This window comes from Oryctolagus cuniculus, chromosome 5 (genome assembly GCF_051225735.1).
Source record: "Oryctolagus cuniculus isolate XC-2025 breed Fujian yellow rabbit chromosome 5, ASM5122573v1, whole genome shotgun sequence".
Lineage (NCBI taxonomy): Eukaryota > Metazoa > Chordata > Mammalia > Lagomorpha > Leporidae > Oryctolagus > Oryctolagus cuniculus.
Genome location: NC_142871.1, coordinates 58917944 through 58940268, shown reverse-complemented (window position 1 = coordinate 58940268; position 22325 = coordinate 58917944). Strand labels below are relative to the sequence as shown.

The following is a 22325-nucleotide window of genomic DNA, read 5'->3' as shown; positions in this document are numbered from 1 at the left end:
CAGGATAGGGTCGAGGCTAAGCCATGGTTTGAGGGTCAGATAGACCTGTGTTTGAATTCTGCGTCAGTACTTTCTGCTGTTTGTGGCCTTGCTCAGATTATTAATCTCCTAAACTTTTGTTTCAGGACATTATGAAAATGGCTTCATAGGGTTCTTGTGGGATCAATAATGGCAGTCTAGAGGTTGTCAAAGTTTGGCACACAAAGAGTGATTACCAAGGGACCACTGTTACTTTTATTGCTGTTTTGTATGGACTGCTCTGAGATTAGAATAATTCTTTGTGTGGTGCAGAGAATTAGATTTATGAGACCCCTCCCCACCATCAAGGGTATAATGGGTCTTCCCACATCAGCTTCTGAGGGCCCATTGTTATGCTTTCAGGAATTTTGCAAGCCATTTGTTAAACATAGCCATCCTTGAAATTGAACATGGGGGGAGTATTTATCCTATGAAAACCAGCAAATGCTCCAAACCAGAGCTCCCTGGTGCCCACTTGATTTACTAGCACATCACAGCAAGCAAATTTCATTCTAGCAGACCCGTGGGACGCTACTGGGGGTGTGGGGAGGGCCAAGTATAGAGTTGGGGTGGGGAGAGAGCCGACACATAATTCAGGGTCTTATGTCCTGTCCTCAGGGAACACAACCAGAGTCAAAGGTGATGCTGGAATGAGAAGGAAAACGTGGGAGAATAAACCCTCTCCTAATTTAAACGCTTTATTTGAGGCTTTGAAAGCACTGTTTAAATGTCATATTTATTGGTGCATTCTGGAATTGAAAATCACAGCCCCAAAGCGACCGGAATGTTTGTTCCTTGATAGCAGCTGGCTTTAATAGAATAGAGAGAAATGGTGCAGACATGTAGTAACAGTATTTATAAATACTTTCTTTTTAGCTAGCCAGATCCCTGCAGTGAATAACAGTGCTCTGAGTGCCCAAGCAGCACCCTAGTCGTTCTCCCTCCTGTTTATTTTCTGAGCTGTAACCACAGCACTCTCAAGGGTTATGAGGTATTTAAAATCTAATATGGTCCTTTTTAAGGAGAATGTATTTCTTATGCCCTACCTGATCACTGTTGCTTGAACTGAATCTCATTCCTTCTCTCTTGGTTTCCATTAGGGCTGGGAAACCACTGATAAGTACGCTCATTATTTCATTACTGAAACCACTGATGCTGTATTTTAACTCCCTCAAGTACAGGTTACATTTAGTCTTTAATATTTCTTTCTTTAGTATTTTTATGAAAGCTCCAATTAGGCAGACATTTCAGTTGCATTTTTCTTTAGATAATTTTCCTTTCTCTACTTCTTCCCTGTCTTCTTATTGCCATACCTCTCCAGCTGCAAAGGCATTTTTGTTCCACAGTGCTCCTTATTCTGGAACATTGCTGCCTGTCTACGCGAGTAGCCGAGTACCATGTGATCCACTGGTTCTGTGGTGCTGTCTGCCTCTACCTCGGGATGGCCATGTCCACATCTCAAGGAACTCCACACAGGTCTCAGGTTGGGTGCCAGGTAGTTTATTTATTGCTCCCTTATACAAGGGGCTTGCTTGGTTTTCAGTTTGCCATCATTGAGTTCCAAACCTAGGTGACCAATGACATGAAGTCATCAAAAATCTCTTAATTTTCTCCTCGAGTAAACCTTGCACTTGAAAGTTTAGGGTTATTAATGGTTGTTTTGTAAACTACTAGACTATGTTTCTTTGGCCTATGAGACCTTTTTTAGGACAGAGTAGACATGCTTTTAACATTTTAGGGGCTGAGTTTTCTGTGAAATTGGAGATAAAGTAGAAGACTCTAAGGAACATTTTTCCAATCCTACAGGGCCCAGGATGACCTACTGCTATATTGTGATGGGAAAGAAAGAACACAGGTTTTAATGATGGGATGGGCAAATGAGTTTTGGCCCTGGATTGACCTAGTGACTGTAGGCAAGTATGCAATGTAATTCATCCTGATGCTCAGCTTTCTTATTATAAACTTGGATCATATTATTTAGTTCATAGGCTTTATGAACAATGATGTAATACTAGAGACTTCAATTAGATGACTTTTATTTATTTAACTAACATAGTTTTAAAAGTAAAAAAGAGAGAGCCATTAATAATTATGCCAAAAAATGGATACAAATCTGGGGAGTGGTGCTGTAACATAGAGGGTTAAGCCGCTGCCTGCAGTGCTGGCATCCCATATTGGCACTGGTTCAAGTCCTGGCTGCTCCATTTCTGATTCAGTTCCCTGCTAATGTGCCTGGGAAAGGAACAGAAGATGGCCCAAGTCCATGGCCCCCTGTACCAATGTGGGAGACCTGGAAGAAGCTCCTGGCTCCTGTCTTTGGACTGGCCCAGCTCCAGCCATTGCGGCCATTTGGGGAATAAACCAGAAGATGGAAGATCTCTTTCTCTCTTTTTGTCTCTCTCTCTGCCTCTGCCTCTCCTTCTCTTTAACTCTACCTTTCAGGTAAATAAAAAAATCTTTTTTTTAAAAAACAGAGAGACAAATTTGGACTTTCCCAAGCAAATTAGGATGTCCAGTTATGGTCACAATAATTTTCTTTGGTACAGAGGCTATGATGTATTTAAATAGATTCTGATTAGAGTAGAAGCTAAATAAAATAAATATTTTGCAAAAATTAAAAAACATTAAAAAATTAAAAATTAAACAGGTTTTTGCCCTGTTTCATTTATTTATTTGAAAGGGACAAGGAGAGAGAGAGAGAGAGAGAAAGAGAGAGAGAGAGGAAAAGAGAGCTCTCCCATCTGCTAGCTTACTCCCTAACTGTACACAAGCTGCACTGGGCTTAGCTGAAGCTGAAATACAATCCAGGTCTTCCACATGGGTGGCATGAACTCAAGGTTCACATTGGCAGGAAGCTGAAGTCAGGAGCTGGAGCTTGGCATGCTGCTGTGCCAAACTCCAGCTGTGCTGGAGTTTCTTAAATTGTTAATTTCCAGCCTCATAGAAAAGATATATGAATTTGTTGAGGTTAGCTTTGTGGCTAGCCTGCAGTCTATGCTAGAGAAATTTCCATGCATTGATGAATAGAATTTTATTCTGCAGCTGTGGGATTAAATATTCTACAGATATCAGCTAGGTCCATTTGGCCTATAGCATACATTAGCTCTGCTATTTCTTTGTTGATTTTTTGTCTAGTTGATTTGTTCATTGATGAAAGTGGGGTGTTGAATCTTCCTACTATTGTTGTGTTGGAGTGTATATCTTCCTCTAGATCCATTAACATTGCTTTTAAATAGCCAGGTGCCCAGGCAATGGGTGCATATACATTTACTATAGTAACACCTTACTGTTGAATTGATCCTATAATTATTACATAATGCCCTTCTTTGTCTCTTGAAACCGTTTTTGTGGTAAAGTCTATTTTGTCTGATATTAAAATGGCTATTCCTATTCTTTTTTGCTTTCCATTAGCATGGAATACCTTTTTTACATTTTTTCACTTTCAATCCATGTATATCTTTGTTGGTGAGGTGTGTTTCATTTAGGTAGGAAATAGATGGGTCTTGCTTTTTAATTCATTCAGCCAGTTTGTATCTTTTAATTGGATAATTTTGGCCATTTACATTCAAGGTTATTACTGATGAGTAACAACTTGGTCCTACTATTTTTCCATAAATATTCCTATTGTTTTCTTTGGAGCTTTTACTAGGAGATTTTCTGCATTCACATTCTTTCTTAATGATGACTATCTTTCTGTGTTTCTGTGTGTAAACATTATTTGTAAGACTGGAGGAGCGGTGACAAATTCTCTCAATTTCTGTTTGTTATGGAAGGTCTTTATTTCACTTTCATTTATAAATGAGAGCTTTGTAGGGTACAATGTTCTGGGCTGACAGTTTTTTTTTTTTAATGACTTGGACCATGTATCTCTATTCTCTTTTAGCTTGTAGGATTTCTGATGAGAAATCAGCTGTAAGTCTTATTGGAGATCCTCTGAAGGTAATCTGGTGTTTCTCTCATGGATATTTAAGAATCTTTACATTTTACTGGTGAAAGTTTGACTATAGTGAATCATGGTGGAGATCTTTTCTGATCATGCATCTTAGGAGTTCTGTGTGATTCCTGTACTCGGATGTCCTTTTCTTTCTCCAAATTTGGGAAGTTTTCTGTTATTGTTTCACTGAATATACCTTCTAATCCATTCTCTCTTTCCATGCCTTCAGGAATTCCTAAGACACATATGTTGGATCATTTGATAGATTCCACAAATCTTGAACACTATTTTCTATTTTTTTTTCAATTTTTCTTTTCTTTTTTTTTTTTTTTTTTTCGGTCTGACTGAGATATTTCCCAAGATTTGTTTTTGAGCCTGGCTATTATTTCTTTTTCCTTACCAAGTCTGTTGTTAAGGCTTTCAACTGTATTTTTTGTTTGACATACTAAATTCTTCAATTATAATATTTCAGCTTGATTTGTGTTCAACATCTTTATCCCATGGGAAAATTTTTGATCATTTCATGTATGGATTTCTTTTAGTCATGGATTTGCTTCTCATTGCTTTTGAGTAATCTTATGATCATCCTTTTGAATTCAGTTTCAGGCATTTCATTAATTTCTTTGTTTTCACATTCTAATATTGAAATATTGCTGTGTTCCTTTGTTGGAGTCATTTGATCTTCCTTGTTTGTGTTTCTCATGATTCCACATTTATTTTCAGGCACTTGTGGAATCATTTGGTTTTTTCCTCTGATGGCTTTTGTCTTTGAAATATGCTTCTGTGGGTTAGTGGAGTGTCTTCTCCTTTAGCAGGTATTTGGAGGCATGTGCTGTGCAGGGCCAGGGGTCTCTGGTCAGTGTTTGGTTGTGTGTGTATAACAGTCCAGGCTGACACCCATGTTGGGTATGGTAGATCTCTTTTGTCAGCAGAAGGGAGGGTATGATCATGTTGATTGATGTGATTACTGCCTCACCTTCTCTTTGTCAAGGTGACCAATGCCCCAGGTGAACCCATAGTGGCTACACACCACACCCATATCTTCTCAAGAACCACAGAAAATATCTGTGCTGTCCGCAGTATGAATACTGAGCCCTCTGCAATGACTCAGCTCGTGCAGTTAGGAAAATCTGAACCTCTGACAGCAGACACAATAATCATCCAGAGACCCAGCTACACTTCCCACTCTAACATGCAGTTGCAGAATTCCCACAGTCATAGCATGCAGGGCTCCCAGAGTCACAGGGAGCAGGGGTTCTACTTTCAGCCCCATGAAGCTCTTCGTCCACAGAGATAGCTGAGGCATTCCCAGATCCAGCTGCTTGTTGGAGTTCTGCCTTGGCAGTTTGAGTGCATGCACCTGTGATATAGAGGAGAGGGGAATGCCTCACAGGCTTAAGTGGACACCCTGCCCCTTGCTAACCCTCCAGGCTAGACTCATGAATTCATCTCTCAGATAAAGTCCCCATACATATGCATTTGAGCTGCAACAGCCTGTTCTGTCCTTTTAAGATGTGCTTCCTCCCTGCTGTTTGCCGGGAGCCCTTGTAGGGTGGATGGGAAGCAGGCAATGTGTTCTCACTTCATGGGCTAGGTAGGCACTTGCTCATTGTTAATGCTCCAGGCTGAACTCAAAGTTCATATGGTCCGTGGGATTCTCCCTCAGGCATTATCACCAGTGACACTGGCTACCACAATCTTCGGTCTTTTCTCTTTAAGAAGACGGCATCTCCTATTGCTGGTTATTCTGATACTGGTAAGAGCAGAGCAATGGAACACTGCTTGACTTTTCGTTGCTGTGTATGGGGCTCTGCAGGAGTAGGGGAGCTTCACTGCTGCAAGCCTGGCAGTTGCTTAGACCCAAGCCAGCTCTCCAGGCTGAAGCAAAAGTCAGTGGGTTGGGCCGGCGCCGTGGCTCAATAGGCTAATCCTCCACCTTGTGGCGCCGGCACACCGGGTTCTAGTCCCAGTCGGGGCGCCGGATTCTGTCCCGGTTGCCCCTCTTCCAGGCCAGCTCTCTGCTGTGGCCAGGGAGTGCAGTGGAGGATGGCCCAGGTGCTTGGGCCCTGCACCCCATGGGAGACCAGGAAAAGCACCTGGATCCTGGCTCCTGCCATCAGATCAGCGCGGTGCGCCGGCTGCAGCGGCGGCCATTGGAGGGTGAACCAACGGCAAAAGGAAGACCTTTCTCTCTCTCACTGTCCACTCTGCCTGTCCAAAAAAAAAAAAAAAAAAAAAAGTCAGTGGGTTGCAGTGGGGCGCACAGCTATTTCTTCCTACTTTGTTGTGACATGATGGCTGGCTGCAGCCATCTTGTTTTTTCTCCTCTTGTCCCACGAAGTCTTCATTTTCTTCAGTTCTTGGCTGAAAATTTCTGTCAGGCAGGTCCCTGGAAACGTGGCCCTTCCTTTGTTCTTTTCACATCCCAGAGCAGCTGAAGTTAGTGGGGCTTCACCCTTTTCAGTCATCTTGGATCTCTCAGAACATGGTGTCTTAATCAGCATCTTAACTTCTAGGCCAAATGCCCACTTCTATTTTATTTTTAAATATACATATATATAATGTTTAACAATTTTATTAATATAAAAGAACAGATTTCAGGTACTTCATAAAGTTTGAATATTCTTTGTGGCTTGCCAAGGAGGATTGCCTCATATTTCTACCGCATAGAGCTGATGTAGGTCAGTGGGATGAAACAATTCCATGAGCCCTGAACACACCTGCCTCATGGGGTACAGAAGGAGGCCTCTCATATTCCCAGGAGCAGATCTGTTGAGGCCTTGGGGTTCTGCAGACTCAGGAGTGAGGAGGAGGCACCTGAGATCTGCCGGGACTGATAATGATTAACCAGTGATCCAATCAACTTTGAGAAAGTCTTGGTGGCTACAACATGGACAGAAAATAAAACCTAGGGTAAGAATCTTCTATGCTCATCCTCACTGTCCCCTGTTCAATGCTTTCATACTACATAAACTTTCTGGAGCTCAGGTACAACCTCTGGCAAAGGGTAAAGGAATCTTGTAGTAAATAATATTGTTTTTGTTACTTAGAATGGGCACTAAAGTTTGAAGTTAAATTTAAATGAATACAAGGGTAATATTAAATATTGTGTAGCTAAATAATGTATTACCAACCAACCAGGGAAGATATTGGCTGAATAACTCTGCAGGCTTCCTACTGTGCTTGAAATGATCTCTTAAGTAGTTGGAGCATTCAGAGGGCTAAGCGTTTGTGGAGAATGGTCTATAATGGCAGTGGCAGTGGATAGAGATGCACTTGAACTAATAATGAAATATTCTAATATTTAATATCTGTTATTCTTACATTGGTACATACCATCTTTTTAAAAAAATTTATTTATTTATTTGAAAGTCAGAGTTACACAGAGAAAGAAGGAAAGAGGCAGAAAGAGAGAGAGAGAGAGATCTTCCATTCACTGGTTCAATCCCCAACTGGCTGCAATGACTGGAGCTATGCCGATCCGAAGCCAGGAACCAGGAGTTTCTTCCGGGTCTCCCATGCGGGTGCAGGGGCCCAAGGACTTGGGCCATCTTCCACTGCTTTCCCAGGCCATAGCAGAGAGCTTGATCAGAAGTGGAGCAGCTGGGACTTGTACTGGCGCCCATATGGGATGCCGGCACTGCAGATGGCAGCTTTACCTGCTACGCCACAGCACCAGACCCTGGTACAGGCTATCTTAATATCAGGTATAGTTACAAAATAAATAAGCAAATCTGCCTTTCTTATGCATCTAAATTTGAATTAATTAGTATATGCTGCATGTGAACTGCATACACATTTTTGCCCTCCATATTTTTGATACATTGATAGCACTTGTTTTAATTCCCCCATCATTCCTCTTTATTTTCCACTTCAAGCAGTCTCCCCCCACACACAAACTACATTATTGATTATGGTGAACTCATCATCAGATTTTCATTTGTATCTTGATATAATTAAAATATTTCAATCAATGAGCACATTATTTCCTTTTTTAGAGAAAGATAAGCTCATTTTTGCCTACAATTTTGAAAATATATGAATAATTTTTTCAAAATACCCATTTCCATGATCTTTTGAAGACCTCTTGTTAGTATAGATTTCAAAATTTATTGCATTAAAATAAAATCTTTTAATTTCATGTTCCATACTCTTTGAAGTACCCTCATGCAGTACATCTGCCATATAATAAGTTAGGGAGATATATTTGTGTTTTCTTATGTCATTACATCCATTTTAAAAAAGCAAAATTATGTTTAATGATACAGTGAGAGGTAATACTTACTGTTTGGCTGTTTTGGAAGATGTGATTAAATAAGACAGGAGTTCATTTCACTCTCATATGCATGAACTAGGGAGTTTCTACTCCACAGAGTGACCTAGGGATTCAGGTCCTTCGTATCCTGTTACTCTATCATCTCCGATGGCTTGGCCCTTGTTCTTTGCAAGCAGACAGTTCACGTCCATGTTCATGTATCTATATCCAGTAATGAAGAGGAAATGGAGAGTAAGAAATTCCTTAAAAAGGCAAGAACTGGAAGTTGCATGCATTGTTTTTACTCATATCCCGATCAGCTAAAATTTACATGCTGTATCGAAGTGTGTGGGAGATGAAGGAAAATGGAATCTTATCTGGGGGAGCATTATTCAGCAAAAATTCAAGGAGTCTGGATGTAGGGGGACAATTAGTTTTTTCTGACAATTTAGGAAAACAAATGTGCTCCTTTCACAATCCATTGCTAGTACAGAGATGTGAACAACTTAGTAAGCCCTAAGTGGTTATTGTGGGGAGCAACTCGGACTAGACTAAGTTACTGAAATTAAGACTTATTCTATGCATCTGCTCTCCCACAATATGGCTCTGGGAGAGGAGTAAACAACTTTTACACAGCTGCCTCCAGTTCGACCAGTAACCTACAGGAGCTGATCCTGCTCCTGATTGCAGGAGAGCAGCGTACTCGGCATGTGGGTAGCAGAGTTGGGATTGGTGGAAGAGGACTATAAAGGAGGAGAGAGACAACATGCACCAGGAACATCTATCTGAAGGAACACCTGAGGAACACCTGAGCAGCCCCCGAGAGAGCCGGCCAGCGGTGTGCTGCTCCCCCATGGAAGTAGGGAAAGTGGCAGGGGGAACTGCCCTTCCACGGAGGTGGAGGGACGGCAGCCAACCCGGGAAGAACCAGCAGCAAACCTGGGGAGGGCCGAGCAGACGAAAGAACAGCGCAGGGTCCTGTGTCGTTCCTCCACGAAGAGGGGGAGCCACAGTTATAGTGCTTTCTAGATGGATGTCTTCACAAATATTGCTCTGTTTACTTGGATCTTTTATTTACATAGTCTTCCTTATATGTGACTATGAAACCATGATCACATGGTTCTCCCAAATTTTCCAGACTTTGAACTACAAAGTCACCTTTGGTTTTATTTTGTTTTTGTTCTTCTCTAAGAGTTCTGGTATTCTGTGTTCTTCTATTGACATTACAATTTCTTCAAGCCCACCATTATGTGGCTCTAATGGATTATTATTAACAACTTGTTTTTCTTCTTCATCTCAACTCCACTCCTCCTTATACTTTTCTTACCTCGGTTTGTATTTACTCTTCCACTTTCTATTTATGTGCTCAACATTGATTTTTCTGGACCCTTATGTGATGACATGCATTCTCTTCTTAATCACTATGTTATCTCTTTCCTAAACTTCTTCTTTGAAGGATTGCAGGTGCAATTCTTAGGTTTAAATAGCAAACTCCTTCTCCTTTTCTTAGTAGGAAAATTTGTCCTCTTTCTCTCTCTCTTTTTTTTAATAACACCTGTCTATCCTTATCTACTTCCTAATGTGAATAATTCTTTCTGAAGAGACTTCGAATTCATTATCTTTATTTGTTAGATATTGTCCAAATGTTCCATCATTTTCTGTTAGGATCTAGCTTCCATCTGAGTTCTTATGGCTATGTGCTCAGGTATTGTGCTCTTGATAAGATTATGAAGCTTAAATAGAAAAATAACATGATATCAGACAACCCCATTTTACCTGGAACTGGAGTATTTGACAAATTTATGGGAATTTAAAAGAAGGCCCATTTCATCCAATCACAGTTTATCTTTAAGAGATATGTTCACCAATGGAAACAATTATCTGTCGGTATTTCTTTAAAATAAACTTATCTTGTAAAAATTATTTATTTATATGAAAGGCATGGAGAAAGAGAGACAGAAAGAGAGAGAGTACTTCCATTCACTGGGTCGTTCCCTACATGCATGCAGTAGCCTGGGCTAGTACAGGCTAAGTCAGGAGCCCAGAACTCCATCTGGTCTCCCACAGAGATGCAAGGACCTAAGTATTGGAGCCATTACTAAGTGCCTCCCAGGGTGCACATTAGCAGGAACCTGAAACGGACAGCAGAGCTGAGACTTGAACCCAGGCTTTCCAATACAGAATGCATATATATATATATTTGGTTATAAATGTTGGTTAAAAATATTGTTTCACTGAATCACAGCATGTAAATGGCAATACACTGTTGTTTCACTTGTTAACAAAAGAAATGGAGAGAGGGGGAATAGTGGACTTGGGGCACTAGTAATGCCTTGGAAGAGGTTGTGACCTTTGCTCTAGAGACAGCACCAGCAAGTGACTTTTTAGCAGGAAGTCAACACAGAGCTCCGTCCCCTGCCTCTGTTCTCTTGCTGGGTTCTTCATAGTTAAACCTTAGGGAAGCTAGTGAGCGAGGACATCTGATGATGGCCTTCAGGTTGGTCTCCTGTGACGGAGAACAGGGTGGAGAAAAGTAGGTAGTGTATCTCAGAGACCAGCAGAGGGTATCCAGCATGGGAACTGGAGCTCGTGGAGGTTAGGCCCCTTGTCAGAGTCACAGAACTAGGGAGCCACAAGCCTAGACTAGAACTCAAATAGGACTCCCAAAGGTTTATTTTTTCCAGTGATAGTGCCTATCATTGGAGATGAGGGGTGTGATTGTATTTGTAAGGCCATCTCTAATCATCATATTTTAAAATATAACTAAGACATAGTCTTAACATGTCTATATGGATCATCCGCTTGTTTAATAATAAAAGTGTCACAAAAAGAATATAAAGAAAAAGACAATTGTGGCTGGTGTTGTGGCACAGAAGGTTAAGTTTCCAACTGCTCTGTTCAACTCCTGGCTGCTCCTCTTCCAATCTTGCTCTCTGCTTATGTGCCTGGGATGGCCCAAGTGATTGGGCCCCAGTATCCCATGTGGAAAACCCGGATGTAATTCCAGGCTCCTGATTTCAGCCTGACCCAGGCCTGACCAATGTGGCCATTTGGGGAGTGAACCACCAGATCAGGAGATGGAAGATCTCTTTTTCTCTCTGTCTCTCCCTGTCTCCACTGTAACTTTGCCTTTCAAATAAATAAATAAATCTTTTAAAAAGGCTGTCATTTGTATGTATGATGATCAGTGAACTTATACAGGCAAGAAGCAAATGAATTGTATGTGGACATAGTATTATAAATTCAGATAATTGACAAATACAACTACTATTTAATTCTTTTATTCACATATTCAATCCTTTTGAATTCACATCCCATCAGTAACCTTCACATTAGGGTTGCAAATCGGTTACTCTCTCAGAAGGTGATTATCATTATATTGTTGAGTCCAACCAATAATAGATCTATTTTTGTATCTTTCAAAATGGTTTCAAATTGCTGAAAACAACTTTTTGAATATGAATTCAATTATAATTCAGTTTTTTTCCCCTTAATTATGAGCATCAGTCATTGGCATGGATAATTATATAGGAAAATTGAAATGAAATGCTATTGGCAGGAAAAGTTGAAAAATGAATCTCATTTTTATAGTTCCTATCAGATATAGAGAGATTTTCCTTAAATACCATAAAAGTCACAGTCAGGAAACATGAGAATATAATTATGATTCAGATTTTCTGGGGTATTATCAGTTTTGTTTTAATTAATTAGTGATTGAGGGTAAGGAGTGTGGGGAGCAACTCGGACTAGGCTAAGTTACTGGAATTAAGACTTATTCTATGCATCTGCTCTCCCACAATATGGCGCTGGGAGCGGAGTAAACTTCTACACAGCTGCCTCTCGCCAATTTGACTGATGAGCTGCAGGAGCTGATCTTGCTCCTGATTGGAGGAGAGCAGCGTGCTCGGCGTGTGGGTAGCAGAGTTGGGATTGGTGGAAGAGGACTATAAAGGAGGAGAGAGACAACATGCACCAGGAACATCTGGATAACATCTGAGCAGCCCCCGAGAGAGCCGGCCGGTGGTGTGCCACTCCCCCGCGGAAGTGGGGAAAGGTGGCAGGGGGAGCCGCCCCTCCACGGAGGTGGAGGGATCGGCAGCCAACCCGGGAAGGGAGGAGCAGACAAAAGAACAGCGCAGGGTCTAGTGTCGTTCCTCCGCGAGAGGGGGAGCGACAAGGAGGATGGTTTTGTTGGAAATTCCCTAAGTGAATCACTTAAGTTCTCAAGGGAATGCCATATCTTTTAATATTTGGGTAAATTCCCCAAATTTATAATTCATTATTCATCCTTCTAGTAAATTGGTTAATACAGACAGTGATAGGACATAGACACAGTACGGTTCCAAGTGTAAAAACAAATTATCTTATAGATAAAATGTCAACCAAACTAATGTTATAAATGTCATTCAACAAAATGACTGACAACCAGTTTAATGAAGGATGAGAATGACTTTTGAAAATGTTCACAAAATGCTAACAACTTAGAACTACTGACATCTCTGTTATCTCTTCTATTTCATTCACCAATTTAGCTCCGGAGTATTTAGGAATTTTAGCTAAGGCTGACTCCAGCCATTGTTCAAGATGAAGTATTCACTTATATATACATTCTGAATGCTTCTGTGAGGTAACTTGTAGAAAGAACTTGAGTAGTTAGTATTCAGAAAGAATCTCATATCATATTTTATAATTTTATCTTAGCAGCTTTTTTTGATTGACTTGAAATTGAAAAAGATGCTTGTTTTTCTTGGCAAACGATATTGAAACCTATTTTACTTTATCAAACAATAAGAACCTGAATGAAATAGAACACTTAGTCTGCAAACTTGGGCCTTGGCTTGAGTTCAAATCCCAATTCTTTTACTCATTAGCAGCATAATATAAAAATCAGGATAATAATAAGACCTTCTAAAAGGGGTTGGATGAAGAGTGAATCAGTTAGTGTAACCCCTTAGGGTGGCCACATAGTAGGTCTTCAATCACTTTCATAATTATATGACCTAGGTTAAAGGCACTCCACTGCTTATGTATGTTCTGGTGTGGTTCATTCTTACCATTGACATGCCAATCTTTTCTTTGCAAATAAGAACCTTTTAGAAAAAGATTATAGAATGTTATAAAAAAATGGGATGACTTTAAATCTGTAAGTTTCATAGTCTACTGTTTTGAGGATAAAAGAGAAATTAGAAGGGCTTTTTTCAAAAATCTTATTTTTTTTATTAGAGAGAGAGAGAGAGAGAGTGCTCCCATTTGCTGGTTTACTCTTCAAATGCCTGTAATGGTTGGGGTTGGGCTGGGGAAAAACTGAGAACTGGAACTCAATCCAGGTCTCCCACATGGATGGCAGGAGCCCAGTGAGTGAGCCATTACTGCTGCCTCCCAGGGTCTGCATTAGTAAGAAGATGCAATCAGGAGCTGGATCTGGGCTTCAAACCCAGGTACTCCCATATGGGACCTGGACGTCTTAACTAGCGTTTTAACTACTAGGTTAAATATGCTACCTGAAGAAGTTTTTAAAAAGTGATGGAAAGGGAAATAAATGGACCGAATAAAATCTTGCTGCTCAGAATCCCATATTTGATTTTAAGCTGGGTCATTACCCAACAGTGTCAACTTTGGGGACATCACTTAATCCCTTGAATCTATTTTCTTTGCTTTGAAATAGGCATCATAACATTCTTTAGATAACATATATTTTCTTTTTCAATACATTCTTATCACTGAAGATCTTTTGAATTGACATTTGTTTCTACCTCTAAAGTGCACTGAAACCATTTATCTGTCACTGGATTACCTAGAGAACAGCCAACTTTCTATTATGTTCCCATACTTTAGGTCATGTGAGTTGAGAAGTAGGAAAGGAAGCCTGGAGATTCCGTTCACAGTGACTAGAAGGCATTAGATTATTTAGATGTGTGATACCAAGGGCCTCTTTATCCAGCCACCACCATTTCAGCAGCCAAAACTGCTCAGTTACCTTCCTGGATACAGTCATTTTTCACATCATTAGCCAAAGTTCATTTTGATGTGGGCATCCCATTATGTAGATGGATCATTTAGTCCACTTCTAATTGAAAGCACCTGGACTCCTTGGGCCAGAGGTCACATCCTGGGGCTGGCTCGTCTCTGTGGTGACCGAGGTCTTGCTGAAGCCTTCCCTACAATAGCAAACACGTCACTAGGATAGATTAATTTGAGCAGAACAAGGCCAAGAAAAGCTGATCTAAGTGAGAATTTAAAATATTAAAAACCATGGGAAACCAGTATTCGCACTGGAGTACAAGACATGTCTAACGGAAGAACCAAGAGCTATTAGAAGCAGTGTACCTGTCACTGGAATGATAGCAAGATACCCTGCTGGAGTAAAGTGATCATAAGAGAAAAGAAGGGAAACCACCCCACTGGTGTCTGTACTGGCGACTTTGCTATTGTCTCTGTCCCTGCAACTATGACAATGAGTGAAGAAGCCCCCTCCTGGGTTTCAGGGTCATGTGTAGGGCTTAACTTTAAGAAGATACAGGCAATGAGTAAGAGGAAGTACATTCACAAGTCTGTTGGTGCCAGTAGGTTGTAAACTGGACATCTATGTTCAAAGGCTGCCGTGTCCAGTGCAACATGATGATTTTCCAGTTTGTGTTTTGTGAGTTCATCCCTGAGTTCCTCATTATCGCTCTTTTCTGCTTTTCTTCCTTTCCAGTTTCTCTTGGCCCCTTCATATAACAGAGAGGAGAAGCAGGAATAGGAGGTGGCATCCCAGTTAGTAACTTTGATGTGCTGGGATTCAATCACAGACCCGTCTGCCAGCACAGTGCCGAGAGCTGCGGAGATGAATAAGTCTTCATTCTAACCAACCAAGTCCAAGGACTGTCTTCACTGTGTGACCAGCCATGCTCCTGTCGTAGCTACTGCTCCTCACTCACATGGGACCATAGACTGCTTCTTTCTCAGCTAAACTGAAAGTGTAAAACTGTTTTCCTATTTTTTCTCCTCTTAACCAGCATAGTGCAAAATCCTAAAATAACTATTGGTTAGCACTGAAGACAGAAACAAAGATAATGGCTCAAATATTATTTCTTTCTTATGAATAATATATTGGTTTTCTATAAAAATTGACACTGGCAGTGACATTTCCATCAGAAAGATATTAAAATTCTTTCCATGAAGACACTGTTTTCCTAAATTGCAGGTATGACAAACCAAAAATTTTTGCATCTAGGGTACAGAAAAACTAATGAAAGAAGTACAGAAGAAATGAATTTTATCATAAATAAGGAAAGAGGTAAATGTTTATGAAGCTCCTACCCAGTTTTAGGTACAATCTTTTATACTGATGTTTGCCTACAGGTGGATGTCGCGTCAGACTGTGCTGGTGGTTATTCTGGACCAGTTGGATATAACTGTTGCCCTGATCCTCCTGAGTGGTCTCTTTCCATCCAGAATCCTCAGATACCCTTTCTTGGACCTTTCCCCGACTTTCCCAAATCTGGCAATTAAAGGGAAAATAAATATATGGCTCAGCAGGAGCCTCTGGTACTCATGCCAGCACCAGGCTAACATCTCTGTGATGGTTCTGTATCGGGCAATGCTGGATGTCTATTCACTGAATGTTGTCCCAGGAATCCCATTCGACATTGTGGAAGACGATAGAGGCAAATATAATTACAGGCTGAGCTGAATTCGAAGTCCAGATCTGACTGCAAGCATTTCCCATCACACCACGTTGCCTTTCCAGGAAGCAATGAAAGGGCAGCAGGAAGCTAGGGCATCCTGGAGACCAATCATTTCCCTTGGGTGGCTGGTTCTTCTCCACCCTAAGTATCATGCTAGTAACCAATTGTGAGGAATTAACTGGTGTTTTTTTTTTTTTCTAAAGATTTATTTATTTGAAAGGCCGAGTTACAGAGAGGCACAGGCAGAGAGAGAGAGAGAGAGAGAGAGAAAAGGGCGGGGGGTCTTCCATCCTCTAGTTCACTCCACAAAAGCCTGAAATGGCTGGAGCTGCGCCTATCTGAAGCCAGGAACCTGGAGCTTCTTCTGGGTCTCCCACATGGGTGCAGGGGCCCAAGGACTTGGGCCATCTTCTACTGCTTTCCCAGGCTATAGCAGAGAGCTGGATTGGAAGTGGAGCAGCTGGGACTCGGAACTGGCGTCCATATGAGATGCTGGCACTGCAGGTGATGGCTTTACCTGCTAAGCCACAGTGCCGACCACTGGTACTTTTTTATATTGGGGAACATACAAAAAATGAGAGACTGAGAAAGCACTAAAAAAACTGAGAAAGCAGTGCTTTCCTCATGGGAATTTACACTAATGTAAAAAGTCAAGAAGATTTACATGATAGGAAAAACATGGGATTGTTAAAATGCTCATCAATACAGAGGGGATATATGCATTAGACGACCATCCTCTCCGGAGTGAAATATGATGTGGCTCTTTAAAAACAAGAGGTGGATATATAGGTGCTGATACGATATTGTGTCCAAGATAAGTTAAAGAGCAGGACAGTAAGGGTAGCAGTTTCCCTTTTGGAAACAGGACAGATGGTAGCGTCAATGGAGCAAAAGCTGAGGCAGGGGTGAGCATTTGTGAGGAGGTCATAAGCCTGTAGTGTGGGCATGCAGCAGTGGGACAAAGTTCCCCTAAGAACTAGGTAATCAAAGGGAGCTAAATTCATTCTCACGGTTCTTGCAAGGAGGGTGTTTCCCAGCTTGATGATTGCACAAATATACATCTGGTGGAGTCCAGTAGTCACAGGTTGCCAGGATACACTTAGAAGAATTGTTGTAATTGAAAATACTCACTATTAAAATCTAATCAAATGCCTTTCATGTGACTCAACCATTCTAATCTTATATATTTATCCAAAGAAATCAAAGCCAACATCCATACCAAGACCTGTACACAAATATTCACATCATTTTACTTTAGTCAAAAACTGAAAAATCTAAAATTTCCAGTGGATGGATAAGCAAATTATGGTATATCCACACAGAATACTAGTCAACAATAAAAAGGAATGTACTATGCAACATGAGTGAATCTCAAAATAATTGTGGCATGTGAAAAAGTTTGATAAAAGTGTATGGTGTACAATATGATTGCATTTCCAAAAAATTCCAGAAATTACAGCTAATCCATTATAAAGGAAAACAGATTAGCAGTTGCTTGGAGCTGGAGTGGGGCATAGAGAGGTGAAACGTAGTAACAGAAAAACGCATGAGGTCATTTTGGGGTGATGACACATTTCATTATCTTGATTTTGGTGGTTATTTTATTCACAACACTTTTGAATACTTATCAAATTGTACACTTTATGTGCAGTTTATTTTATGTAAACTGTAAACAAGTAAAATAGAGCAGAATTTAAGAGGACCCTTATTATTCTTTTGGTAGACAGGTGGGTCACTGTGTTTCTCTGTAAATTTATAAATATAACATCAGAGTGCGAGATGGGGGTGAGCAGCCAAAGAATATTTTTTCAGTCTTTAAGAGATCCAAGTCTGCATATGGGGGGATGAGGCAAAGAAGGGACTGAGTGAATATTAAACACACCAATTATTTTATTACAATTGTATTTTTGTTTTACACTTACTGATAGACCATTGGGTAAGTCCTGAGAGTGTTCTGCTTGCTATTGGGTAACTAAAAGCACATTATAATTTTTATTTGAGGAAGGGCATACTTGGTGGCGAGTGCTGAGATTGGCAACTGGATCTCTGAAGATCTTAAAGATTATGACTCGATTCCTTTGATTTTCATAAACACAGAAAAGGAACTTGTGAGGTTTTAGCAGCCCACATTCTTCTTTGTAGGATTGAATTTTTATTACATCTTCAAGAGAACAATATCTATTTTTCCATATGTTATTTCTCCTATTCCCGTGGTCTGTTTTTCAGAAATGTATGGATTAATTCCAAGTATAGTGGTAGCAATGAGAAAACAGATACTCATGGCAAAGGGGATAATTCATACCATGTGGGATACGGCATTGGAAAACACCCAAAGCCTCAGTAGCAGTGATTTTGTATCTTCATTTCTGTATCGGAGAGTTTCTCTAATGGCTCCCCATAGAAACACCATGCAGAATTCAGGTTCAGGGTATAACCTGGAGCAAGCAACACTATTTACACGGGTTGTAGAGTTGATAAATGTACTAGCTAAGCAATTGTTGGTTGCTTTCCACATTTATCTCAGAAGATTTCACCTTTTCCTAATGTTGTTAAAAAGCAAATTGACTTTCATTCAAGCAGTAAGGGAGAGTTTATTCACTGGTTATCAACCTAAATCAGTTTCATAGCTTTTAAGTTAGCAGAGCGGCTTCCTCAGGTTCCTCATTATACAACTTGACTCTCAATGAGAGAAAATTATTGCTCCCAGCTCACACTTTGAAGCAATGTATATAGACTCCTCAGCAACGGTGTGACCGTATGGAAGTGCTTTCATATGGAATTATTAAAGAAGAGGAAATTCCTTGATGGAAAAAACAGCCCTTTATAGATTACTGATAATTCAAAAAGCTCTTTGTCCTAGGTCCACTTATCAAGAATAATTGTGTTCCTGCTGGCCAGGAAGGCTTTAAACTGTAATACACACAAGTGGTTTAAGCTTGGAGCCTTCCACACATTCTAACTCAGAGACGTGTCATCATGGCCGTCTTCTGAGCTTCAAGGAGAAGGCATAAGGAGACATTTGGGGACAGTTGGCCCTTGGATGCGATTTCAGGTCAGAATCATAATAAATAATTGGAGCGTATTGTGAAAGAAGTCAGGGGGAGAGGGAGGCTGTGTGAGCAAGGGAGCAGGTCTGGGTTCTGGGGGACACTGTAGCCAGGTGAGGCCCCCTCAGGCTAGCACTGGGCATGGCAGCTTGCCATTATGCAGACAAAATGGGGCTGGTGTTGTCATAACAAGAGACATTTCCTTTTCAGAGAATTTCTTCCTACATGCCACATGCTAGAAACCACTTAAATTTGTGCCTTATAACTTACAGAGCACTGTTTTCATATTTACTTTTCCTAGTTTCTCAAAACTAAGTTGAAATAAGTGCCATTATCATCCTTATTTGTGTAGAAGAAATCAAGTTCAAGTGTTTGTTCTGGAGAACGTACTAGGGGGAGGAAGAGCATAAACGAGTGTCTCTGACACTCACCCCAGGTTTTCTTCTGTTTGGTTTAGCATTTTATCATGCAAGACAAATGGATTCATATTCAGAATTTATTGCAACATGATACCAAGTAAAGCCTGGCTATGCTCAGAAGTATAGTATGATGGTACAGTGCATAGACTTTGGAATCAAAATGCTGCAGCTCAAATCCAAACCCACAACCGTGGGTGACATTCTTAGTCTCTTTGCTAATAATGGTATTAATTTCACAGAAATATATGGATTTTTGTGACAGGTAATGTGTTAACAAACATAAAGCACTTAGAACTCTGCTTGGCACTTTTTACAGGCTGCCTATCCACAGGAGGAAACACCATTGTTACCATAATAAGTGCTTGTTATGATGGTAACAGAAAGCATTTATTACATTTCTTCTAGCTCCATGGGAATAAACTTTAGGTCTGAATGGCATGCTTTCAGGGTTTATTTGAATCCTGCCATGAACATAAAAGGCATTAGGGAGCTACATTACTCTGTAAATTCTCTTTTCCAGTCCGAGCCAAAGCCTTAAGGATCAGGAAAAACATATTCACGTTCTAAGCTGTGTGATTTATATTATTTGACCCATTTCTAGGGATTACTGGAATCCTTCCTACTATCTTGCATTCTGTACTATTTGGGAGGGGTGGTCATTGCGGGGTGGGTACTTATTTCTAGAATACAACTTGTACCTTCTTCAGTATTTCTAACCCCTTCCCCCCGCCCCCCGCTGTGTTTAACTTCTTTCTGTTTCATGATTCAAACTTGGGTTTTTCTTTCTTCTCAATCCATGTCTACTTTCTTAGTTGTAAGCCATTCACTTGGCTTTAAATGGAAATACTATGCTGATAATCCCTAAATTTATATCAAAGTTGGATTACAGTCCAGCTGTCTACTCCACATCACCTCTTGGAAGTTGGAAAGAGGTCTCCAGTGTAATATAAGCAATTTCATTCCCTGTCATCCCCTCCAATTCTTCTGTGCCTTTAGACACCCCTATTTCAGACATGGCATCACCATCTTTCCAATAGTTCTGTCCTCAGATCTTGTAGTCACATGTTGTTATATTTTTATTTTTTCTCATATCTATGTTCATATGTCAAGAAACCCTATCACCTGTTATCAAAAGCTATTCAGAATATTACTACTTTTTTTTTTTTTTTTACCATTTTTATTTCCTACACCCTGGTTCAGCCACTATCCTCTTATACAGAATATTGCAAAGTCCTCCCAAGTGGTCTTTGTGATACTACCCCTGTGCTCCTATTTTAAACCCAGAAATTGGAATGGTGTTCTAAAAATACAAGTCATATCACATCACCAGTCTACATGGCCAAAGATATCTGCATGAGCTTGCTTTAACTTCCCTAAACTTTCCTACTTTCTCATTGTTCATTTCTCTACTGCTTCAATGGCCTTTGCCCTCTTGTTCCTGCTGCCTGAAACAGAAACACTTTTACCTTGATTGTCTGCTTGGCTTGCTCTCCCACCTCTTAAGCAAGGGGGCTTGAATACTACCTTCCAGGGAGACCACACTGACCAACCCACTTAAATTCTACAGCTGCTCCCCTTCCTTCTTCCCTGTTCTCCAGATTCCCTGACCCTGTTCCAGTTTTTATTTTCCCCATGGCACTGTTCTTAACAACACTTTAGGTCCATCCCAACCCCAAACCCTTAGAACAAGATATATTTTTCACTCAGCATAAAACTGATCTTCTGTATATAAAGAGAATTGAAAATGAATCTTGATGTGAATGGAAGGGGGGAGGGAGAGAGAAAGGGGAGGGTTGCGGGTGGGAGGGAAGTTATGGGGGGGGAGCCATTGTAATCCATAAGCTGTACTTTGGAAACTTATATTCATTAAATAAAAGTTAAAAAAATATATTTTTTAATTTAGTCCTTTTCAGACTTTTGTAAAGAATTCAATGTGTATACAATATATTATTCAATGAGTTTTGTGTTCAAACGTAATATTTCTGAAGCAAAACATAGAAATATATATATTAACTGGAATAAAAACTAAGTTGCACTTCAAGTCAGGCTTGCTGGTGATTACCAAAAATTCCAATTTTTAGACTTACTGGACTTTGATTTTGTTGGCAAGTGGTTGTGGGTCTGTATATGTTATATTTTCCTTTTACTGGAATATAAACTCCATAAGGGCGGTGTTCAGGGACTTTGGTTCACTGAGCTATCTCCACCAGGGCTCCATCTATGCTGTTGGAATGAACACATTTGACACACAACATTTCCTTTCCTTTTTTTTCCTGATGTAACAACTTCATGCTTGTTTACTGAACATGTACAAGTGTACTTCAAGAAGTTCATAGAAAAATTAAATGTTACATTTATTTTGTTGCAAAAATTTTGGACTCAATTCAGAATTTTTTTTTTTCATTTAATAGAAATTTGCTTATCAAAGGTGTTTTACATTCTTTTTTTAGTTTATTTATTTAAAAAGTTTTTAAGGTGAATACATTTTTTTGTATTTCCTATATACAGAATTAGGAACATAGTGATACTTCATTGCTTTTTTTTTGGTACTCTTTTAATTACCACAGGTCAGGGAAAACATGAAATTTGTCTTTTTGGGACTAGCCTACTTCACTAAATATAATGTCTCCCAGTTGTATCCATTTTGTAACAAGTGACAGGATTTTATAAATTTATGGTTAAATAGTATTCCATACTATGTAAATAACACAATTTCTTTATTCAGTCATCAGTTGTTGGACATTTGGGTTGATTCCATATCTTAGCTGTTGTGAATTGAGCTGCGGTAAACATGGGAGTACAGATCACTCTTTCGTATGCTGATTTCATTTTGTTTGGATAAGTTCCCAGGAGTGGGATGGCTGAGTCATATAGTAAGTCTATATTCAGATTTCGAGATATCTCCATACTGTCTTCTACAGTGGCTGTACCAGTTTACATTCCCACCAAAAGTGAATTAGGGTAGCTTTTTCCTCACATGCT

At 40.1% G+C, this 22325-nt stretch overlaps 1 long non-coding RNA gene across 2 annotated transcripts in view; it reads left to right on the top strand.

The window, feature by feature from the left end:
- LOC149126514 (uncharacterized) overlaps positions 1 to 15882 on the top strand; it is a 33670-nt gene extending 17788 nt beyond the window's left edge. Inside the window, exons 2-3 of one of the 2 annotated variants that reach the window (XR_016233796.1) lie at positions 14905 to 15168; positions 15552 to 15882. This is a non-coding gene — a long non-coding RNA (uncharacterized LOC149126514). Of the gene's footprint in view, positions 1 to 14904; positions 15394 to 15551 lie in introns of both variants that reach the window. The other variant, XR_016233795.1, reaches the window with a different exon arrangement.
- Positions 15883 to 22325: the final 6443 nt, after the last annotated feature.